The sequence below is a fragment of the Bison bison genome, unplaced genomic scaffold (assembly GCF_000754665.1).
Source record: "Bison bison bison isolate TAMUID 2011002044 unplaced genomic scaffold, Bison_UMD1.0 scf7180017864189, whole genome shotgun sequence".
Lineage (NCBI taxonomy): Eukaryota > Metazoa > Chordata > Mammalia > Artiodactyla > Bovidae > Bison > Bison bison.
In genome coordinates, this window is record NW_011494761.1 from 2,987,249 (window position 1) to 2,996,506 (window position 9,258).

At 42.9% G+C, this 9,258-nt stretch overlaps 1 protein-coding gene across 1 annotated transcript in view; it reads left to right on the forward strand.

The window, feature by feature from the left end:
• Nucleotides 1-9,258, forward strand: part of FBXL17 (F-box and leucine-rich repeat protein 17) — a gene marked incomplete at its 5' end in the record, with an annotated part of 389,687 nt that overhangs the window by 379,260 nt on the left and 1,169 nt on the right. The window lies entirely within an intron of this gene.

The window sequence follows — 9,258 nt, forward strand, 5'->3', positions numbered from 1 at the left end:
CCGAGGGATAGTTCAGGGTTCACGATGAATACTTGTTAAAATGAACAATTGAAGTCCTTAGTTAGCTGTTAGCCCCAAAATAGCAATGGTCATTATCAATAATCAAGCCCCTATAATAGATTCTTACCCTTTCAGAGGGGACCACGGTGTTTGCCGCCTCAGTTCCAGAGGAGGCTTGTGAGGGAACCACTGCCTGAAGTCACAGCTGTCAGACTCTGGAGTCTCAGCAAGGCACGCTGGGTTGGAAAACCATCTTTCCAAAGGGTCGAGGAAGCAGAAACTGATTTCTCACACACCATTACACAGTTTAACTAACATAACAAATGCCAAAGAATTGCTGGCACTAATGGGTAGGTGGATGTTTGCTTTGTGTGGTTACCATGGATCCCCTCAGCCTTGGTGGGCCTGCTGTGAGTGACATGCTGCAAATTTAAGGAAATAGCAGCAATATGATTAGCTTGACTCAACAACTTGAAAAGGGTTTGTTTATTTGAAAGACAAAAAACTAGATCATATTCCGTTGGCTTTGGTTTAACATATTGTCCATGGGAGTTGTTTCAGCATTACATCGTTTTCTTTAATCCAGGTATGTACGTGTATGTGTTGACTGTAACTTTTATTATATACCTAGTGTGTCATGCACGGAATAAACACTTGACAGGCACTGTCCTATTAAATTTCGTTAAGTATAATCATCTCCACTTTACAGATTAGAGAACCAAGGGATAGAGAGGTTAGGTAACTTGTTAACGATCCCATAGTAGTAACTAGTAGACAAAGGATTTAAACCCCGTTGGGTCCCAGAGCCTTATATGCCTTATGAGCCGTATATGCCTTATAGAGCCTTATGCCTGAAGCCTTATATGTACTTATCCGACATTAACTGGACACTTGTCAGAAATGCAGGTTGTCGGACCCACCGCAGCCCTGCAGAATCAGAAGCCCTGGGGGTTCAGTTCAGGTCAGTCGCTCAGTCGTGTCCGATTCTCTGCGACCCCAGGGACCGCAGCACGCCAGGCCTCGTGTCCGCCGCCAGCCCCCAGAGGCCAGCCAGGCTGACGTCCGTGGGGTCGGTGCCGCCGTCTGTGGCCGCCCCTGCAGGTGACTGTGGTCATGCTGAAGGTGCACAGGCACGGCCTCCCCCCGCCTCCGGCCTGCGCCCCCAGCCTCGCCTGCCCAGCCCCCGCGCCTGCTGCTGTCCTCCCACTGCCCCTGCAGCCCCGCTGCCCATCACCCTGCCGGCTTTCGTGAATCCAGCCGTGCAAAGGATATTCCTTAAGGGTATTGAAAGCAAACTATGTGCTAGCCTTCTTCCTTGAACAACTACTGTATCTCATTATCTGATTAAAGGTGTGAATGTCCTGCCCAGAGAAATGCACGTATGCATGTCCGTGCAGAACTTGTCAGCGTGTTGGGGTGACTGTGAAGTTCAGCTGAGCTCTTTCAGGCAGCAGCTATAAAGTGTCGTCGAGGTTACGTGAAGGCCCTGGAATGCCCTCACAAAACCGTAATAGGCAGTTCATCTCTGTCTAACAGTATTTTTTATTTTAAAAAAGCATGACCTCTGTGTTCTGTAGTGTATTTTCTTTAAAAAAATAAAAAAGTCTGATCTCTGACAGTTGTCTCTGTGTGAACTTAGACAGTGCTCGCTTTCTCGGGGCCTACCTGGAAGCCGGGGGTCACAGCACGCCGTGCAGACCCTTGAGCATTTAGAGCAGTGAGTGTGAAGCTCCTCGCAGCGTAAGGGCGCTCACTAAACTGTGTGTGTGTGTTCCTTGCCATTTGGAAAACATGCACAAAACTGCAAAGAAGTGATAACCCATAAATAAAACAAGTAATACTCAGGAGTAACCGCAGTTGCTTGTCATTTTTAAATTGTATTTGGAATATGCGCAGTTTAGTAAACTCCATTTTTACTGAACAATATACTATGACTCTTTGCGAACCTGCTTGGAAAGAATTATCTCCAGTGAAGAATCTAGTATAATAGGTGAAGACTTAGCCTGCCTACATCCAACTAAAAATTCTTTGTCCTATAATAGTGGTGAGGGATAAGCATTTTTAAAAATTTTAATTCAGTACTTAAATAGCAAACATCCTTGAAATTTCCAGCCCCTTTCTACAGTCAATCCCCAGTGATAATCAGCTTGGAAAGAGGGAAGGCAGTGAAGGTGAATGTGGATTTGTCTCTCATTTTCTCTCAGTGTATTCTAATGCTTATAATTCTCCCCCAGCAAGGCTGGAATCAATTGTGTTTTACCTCTGGATATTATAGCTTCAGACCTCAGTTCAAATAGTCTATTTATATTGAAGTCTGTTCCATGATCTCTTTTACTGTCTTATTCTTTTTCCCCCTCCAGTTGCTTGCCATAACGTGAAATGTCTCAAAGAATAAGAGAAACAGTGTCATTAAAGCATTTTTGAAGTAAAATGTCTGCTTTTCTGCTCGCACCTTATCTCCCACGGTTGTTTCTTCTCTGTTGTCTGGAATCGTGTGTTGGGCGTGTGTGCTCAGTTCTGTCTGTCTCTCTGAGGCCCTGTAGACTGTCCCCTGTCCATGGGATTCTCCAGGCAAGAAGCCTGGAATGGGTTGCCACTTCCTCCTCCAGGGGATCTCCTGGACCCAGCGATCAAACCCCTGTCTCCTGTCTCCTGCATCGGCAGGCGGACTTTTGACCACAGGGCCTCCTGGGAAGTCTGCAAAGAGTCATAGCGAAAGCCCAGACTCGCAGTACAGGAAAGCCTGGGCAGCCCGCTCCTGCCCTCAGACGCCTGCCACCAGTGTCAGCCCCACCTCGTCTTTGCGTTTGTACATTTGCCACTGAGAAGGACAGGGTAGGCCTTTTTCCTTCATTTTTGTTAATTGTCTAGTACTGCCTAAAATTAGCTATTTACCCATTGACCCTTTGTTGGCTGAATGCTATGTGTTACCTTCAAATAAGCACGCACCATTCAGATATCCTTTTTCCTCTGTATTTCAAACATTTTTATATCAGTCAGCTTCAATAATTACGGGTTTAAGGGAAGTTCAACGATGAGAAGAAAACTGCAGATGGAGAATCTTAGATTCTTCTTCTTCCTCAGCACTTAAAAATGTTCTTTATACTTGTAACCAGTAAAGGTAGACTGTTTAAATAAAGTCAGGATTCTGTCAAGTGGCCGTGTGTCAGCCCTGAGAGGAGTCAGGTTGTATCGTATATAACGTCTGAAGACTTAGGATCCCTTGGAGAATGCTAGCAGAAATCTTCCTGCCTTCTCACAGTTGTATTTAGCTTTTAAACTTTTTTATATTAATACCTTTTTATTTGCCTGTAAACATAGTATCTATTCACTGTCAAATACTTGAAAGATATAGAAATTAGGGCAAAAAGATCACCATCAAACCATCCTACCATCAGACATACAAACCACTCTAACCTTTGTTGAAGTGCCTGTTTCACATTTGTTAAATGTATTATAAAGCGAAGGGTTGGAGCAAACTAATATTTATATTTGTTGTGATATTATACAACCACTTTATAACGTGCCCATTATTATACATGACTTAGTAACTTACACTTCCACTTTCTTTCACTTTGTGTATTACCTAAGAAAATAGTAAGCTCAACCCATTTCAATTCGTAAGTCAAATTCCACTAGTCCTATTGCCATTCAAATGTAAAAAGTACACAAATCTCTGGCAATGACACATTTTTTCAATTTCTCTTTATCGAAATTCTGAGTGCTCAGTCACTTCAGTTGTGTCTGACTCTTTGTGACCCCATGGATTGTAGCCCACCAGACTCCTCTGTCCATGAGGTTCTCCAGGCAAGAATACTGGAGTGGGTTGCCATTCCCTCCTCCAGGGGATCTTCCCACATTTCCTGAGTCTCCTGCATTGCAGGCAGATTCTTTACCCACTGAGCCACCTGGGAAGCCCTTTTAATGGAATAGATTGTTCCAAAATTTTTTTTAAATGTATTAATTTTAAAAGGGTTCACTTATATACTATATAAAAAGTGCAAAGATCAGATAGTATTTAGTAAGAATACATTGTAAGTTGATAATATATTAGAATTGAAATTGTATAGTATGATATTCGCAAGTGGCTCAGTGATAAAGAATTCACCTGCCAATGCAGGAAATGCAAGAGACCCAGGTCATGAGGATCTCCTGGAGAAGGAAACGGCAACCCACACGTATTCTTGCCAGGGAAATCCCATGGACAGGGCAGCCTGGAAGGCCGCAGTCCATGGGGTCTCAAAGAGTCAGCATGATTGAGCACTGAGCACACAAGTTGGATATTATTTCTTTATGTGATCTGTTTACCTGACTTTAGACTTAATCCCTCCCTGGTTGCTCAGTTGGTAAAGAATCCGTCTGCAATGCACAAGTCCCCAGTTCGATTCCTGGGTCTGGAAGACCCGCTGGAGAAGGGAGAGGCTACCCAGTCCAGTATTCTGGCCTGGAGAATTCCATGGACGATACAGTCCATGGGGTAGCAAAGAGTTGGACAGGACTGAGTGACTCTCACTTTCAGACTTAATCCTGTTAATTAAGCATATTTCAAGACCTGTAATGAAAAATAAGATTACTGTAGGGAAGTGAATATCCATAAGTTTTGGTGAGGCTTTTAAATTGATAGATTTGTATCACCCCGTCTGTCCTGTCCTGGATGTGCTAATGAGCAGTCAAAGCCAATACCTGAAAAAAAGGAAGAGAAGAAGAATTTGAGCACATTTATAGGCAATCCATAGCTCAGTGACTAGACACTGAATATCTGAGAATTGATTTTATAAAATGGCATATTTTAAGAATGGGAATTTTCTCAAGTTCTTTTACTCCCAGAACAAAGACTGTTATCTTACTCCATTTTTAGGACGATTGTCTAGGGCAGGCTTTTGATATAAATAAATGATGCATTAACATTATATGCAGACAGAGTGTATATGCCAGCAGAAAACTCAGTGGGGGAGAATTGTATGTTTGTACAATACTGTTCCAAGGTCAGCTCAGTAACTCTTGGCCGAACATCACAGTTCAGATTTTTTTTTTCTTTTTTGATATAGTTTCCTTTTTCTGTTAACAGCAGATATCCCTTTATCAAAGATTCCATAAATCTGAGTCTAGTGAGATAATTTTCTGTAATTCTCCCTCGACCTACTTTTGTGCATCCAGTGTTGTAAAATCTAACAAACAACTGCACGAAACAACCTACTCGTCTGAAATGACTGAGCCCGGACCTGAAAGAAATTAGGAAATAATCGAGAAAGGGGTTCTGTATAGTAGTCAGATTTTCAGTCAGTAAATGTTTTTGATTAACTGACTGAGCACTGCTCTTTAAGGACATTATTGTTTATTGTCTTCAGTCTTTTGACAGTTGCAGCAACAGTGGCAGAAATGATTGATGGAAATTGCTCCAGGATCAAATATTTTTGAGTGGAATATTAAATTTACTTATCCAGTTAAAAATTACCAATGAAGAGTCTTTACAATTACTGACATAATTTTGTTACTCTTTAACTGGGTATCTAGTTTGAAGTTTAGGGTATCTAGTTTGAAGCTTAGGGTATCTAGTTTGAAGTTTAGAAGCTAACAGTCATGTTAGCTGAATGCATTTAATTTTAGTTATTTTCACTAGATTTTGCTTCTCTCTAGTTATAGTTGAATCATTCAGCAACTTGATCTCATGATAATACCGCTGTCACAGTTACCTAGATTGATCAAATTTCTACCTTTAGTTTCTTGTATTGACTTAAAAATATTTTTACATTTTACATTTTTGATAGTAATTAATTTGATATTGATTTTAAGTTGCACAGTGACAATACCCAGGATAATAAAGATCATTACGGTAAAACCTTGGTTATAATTTTATTGCTCTGCTTTGCAAGTTGCACATGTACCCACAGTGGTACAGCTTCCTTCTGTGCTGAAATATTAACCCTACAGGCCAGAGGAAAGCAAGGCACAGAGCCATTATCTGTTCACTATTACCTTTGATTCCACCCCATAAGTGGCTACTTTTTATCGATAAATAAGATTTGTCTAAGTAGATCCCAGGGTCATCAAGATCAGGTAAACGTGCCTTTTGGTAAGGAGATTACCTTCTGAAGTCCTTACTATAAGCTGTGACGGCCTGGTAATTGAAGATGTAGAAGAGTCCGTCCTGGTGCCCATGATAGATTCCGTTCTGCATTCTCATTATTTCCTGGGCGACAGACTAAAAGGCATTCCAACCAAGTTTGGAGATTACACTAAGCTAACAGGGGTTGCAGTGCTTGGAAAGCTAGAACTAGAATTTGACATGACCTTAATAAATTATATAAGTCACATTTCACAAATATGGAACAAATTCAAGGTTGTTTCCTAAGAAAGAAAAGTAAATATACTGTCAGCAGAGGAAGGAAGGTTGTCCAAGCACAGAGAGAATAAGAAAAGGACTGTGAGCTCCAGGTGACTCAGCAGAGTGGCGCCCACCCTGAAACAAGACTGCGGGGGCCAGCCCTGCTCCACCAGAGGCGTGTGTAGCTCTTTCGTGGCCAGAACCACAGAAAATTAAGATGAGATCCACCTGGAACCAGCTCCACGCCCCAAAGTCTAGTCCAGCAAGCTAGGGCAGAAAGAGGGTGTAGCATGTGCCCAGGGCACCTCCGAACCACTATCCACAGGGAGAGAGTGGGGTGCCAGGCCCCCCGCACGCCCCAGGTTTCAGGGCGTACAGGAGCATCAGCAGCCATGGAGAGGTGGTAAGGACTTGTTGGCTTTGAGCAAAGCAAGCTACACAGCTCCTGTGATAGTGGGATTCAGGGGGTTGGAAAGTAATCCTTTGCTATGTTTAGTGTTGTATGAGCTCTTATTAAACTCTTTGGTTGACTTTGGATTCCTACCTTTTAAAAGGAAGTGTAAAAATTGGAAAAGGTCTATGGCAAAACAACAGAAATGCTTAATGGAATGTAAAATAAGCCATGTGGGGAAAGATTAAAGGAGTTTGGTTGCTTAGCCAGGAAAATAGAAAGCTCAGAGATGACTTAATAACTGTCTTATAGTATGTAGAGGTTTATCATAAGGATGCAAACCAGCGCTCTATCCCTACAGAAGAATGAACAAAAGAAACTAGTTTAAAGTAGCAAGAGGGGGATTGCTTTTACATTAGAAGGGGTTTTTTTGATTATAAAATATCAATAAGCATTGTCTAAGGTTACCAAGCAGTAGAATATAATCTGAAGATGTTCAAAATGGAATGAACACCCACGTGGTTGGAAGGCTTCAGAGTTGACCTGCTTAATGGTAGAACTGAGCCAGACAACTGTTTTGAGGAATTCAACAGTTCTGTCGTGAACATAAAATATCGTAGTCATCTTCCTTCCCTGTTCTTCTATAAAGATAAGTTTACCTTATTACTAGGAAGGCTTTGTTTGACGATTTCACGAGATGACTTTGCTCACTGTTTTTCCTGGCCCTGAATAAATGCAGTTCTTTTTTGTTCCCTTTCCTTTCATTTAACAGTATCTGTTGAGGGCCTGCTCTGTGTGAAGCACTGCTCAGGGCTGTGAATGATACAGATAACCGAAAGCTGCTTTCTTCTTGCCTTCACAAGCATTTGATGGGCATCTCCACTGTGCTAGACACTGCATGACATGCTTAGAATCCAGATACAGGCGCAAAGATGGCTCTCAGGAGCCCACAGGCCAGTGAATGAGAATCATAAGTAAACAGAGTTGCAGTGTGAGGTGATGGGGCCTGTGCCAAAGGTATGAGCAGGTGGCTCGGGAACGTACAAGACATGGTGGATGAATCTGATACAGAGCAGGGTATGGTCTCGAGTTTGCTGGAGGAAATGCCGTCTGAGCTGAACTGGGCTGTGGTGAGAAGGGAGTCCATTGTGCTCTATAATACCAACTGTTTTAGACAGTCGCAAAAACTGATTGTATGTAGCAAGGTACATAACAGCATTTGTTTCTTTTCGTCAACTGAAACGTTATTGATTCTGTCCTCTGCCCTTTCTTTGATACTTAATAAGACAATGAAATCTGATTTACAGTCAGTTTTCTGTTAAGAAGTGACATACATGTTTCTAAATTCATCATGCTGCACAGAAAATTGCAGCTCTAAAGGAAAATGGGGTTGGGGCAAACACTCAGAAACTTCATCAAGGGGACACACAATTGTTCAAGGAGAGGGACTTCTGAAAATGGTAGCGTGGTTTACACACCTTGAATATTTAAGGAGTCCGTAGTAATACTACAGCACTACACAGCTTGTGCAAGAAGCGTGGCGCTGCGCCTCGGAAGAGACCTGAAGTTTACTTGTGGCGATCAAGGCAGAGGGTGAAGTGGTGGGGGCAGTCGTCTGAAATCCGAGGGAAACATGATGGGAGATGAGGAGGGATATGGCTCCCCTCCGAGTCATAACGCAGGAAGTGAGGTGAGAAGTGTGCGATGCTGCTTGAGTGTGTTTTGCAGATTCCTCCACAGTTCAGTTCAGCTGGGTACACTTTTCTGCGCTCACCTAGTCTCTCTCACCAAGAACTTGGCATAAGCAAACGTGAGGTTCTCGTTACGTTCCAGTTGTTCCCTCGTATATCAACTCTGTTGGAGCAGATCTGCAATTTTGAAACAAACCTTATTGCGGAACTGACTGTATATTGTTGCAAATTAAGTTCATAATTTTTTTTTTCACATTATCTCCCGAAATCTCTCAGTGTATAGAGATTCTGTTGGACATATCAAGATTCCTCATAAATCCAGTCCCCTACTTAATGAGGATAGAAGGGACTTCCGTGTTCTCCAGAACTACCTTTTCTCTCAGCTTCTCTAACGGGAGCGTCTGTAGGGAACTTGGAGAAACAGGTGAGGGCCATGAGAGTGCAAACAGTGTTTCTCAGTCTGAGCCTCTGTATCTGCAGCAATTCTTAGGGAGATGCCATCGCAAGGACAGCAGGTCTTTTTTCACTCTGACAAGGTTAGGCCAGAAATGCAAAGGAAAATCTCAGGCGAGTAGGGCTTTGGCCGTGGATCAGCCTCCACAACCAGACTTGCAGAGAGAGTGATGCCGACAGCGGCGTGCTGACTTTCAGCAGGGAGACCGCACGTCCAAAGAACTGAGCTCCTTTTGTGCTCTCGCCTTTGTCGGTGGGCACAGATTCTGGCCTGGAGGAAGAGGAGCACCTCACTGGAGGAAATTCGTTAAGGACAGAGGAGGCAGCAGCTGGGGAGGCAGCTCAGCAGCATCCCTCATTGGGCTTCCGTCTCCTTTTGAAATATTTTCCCCCACAAA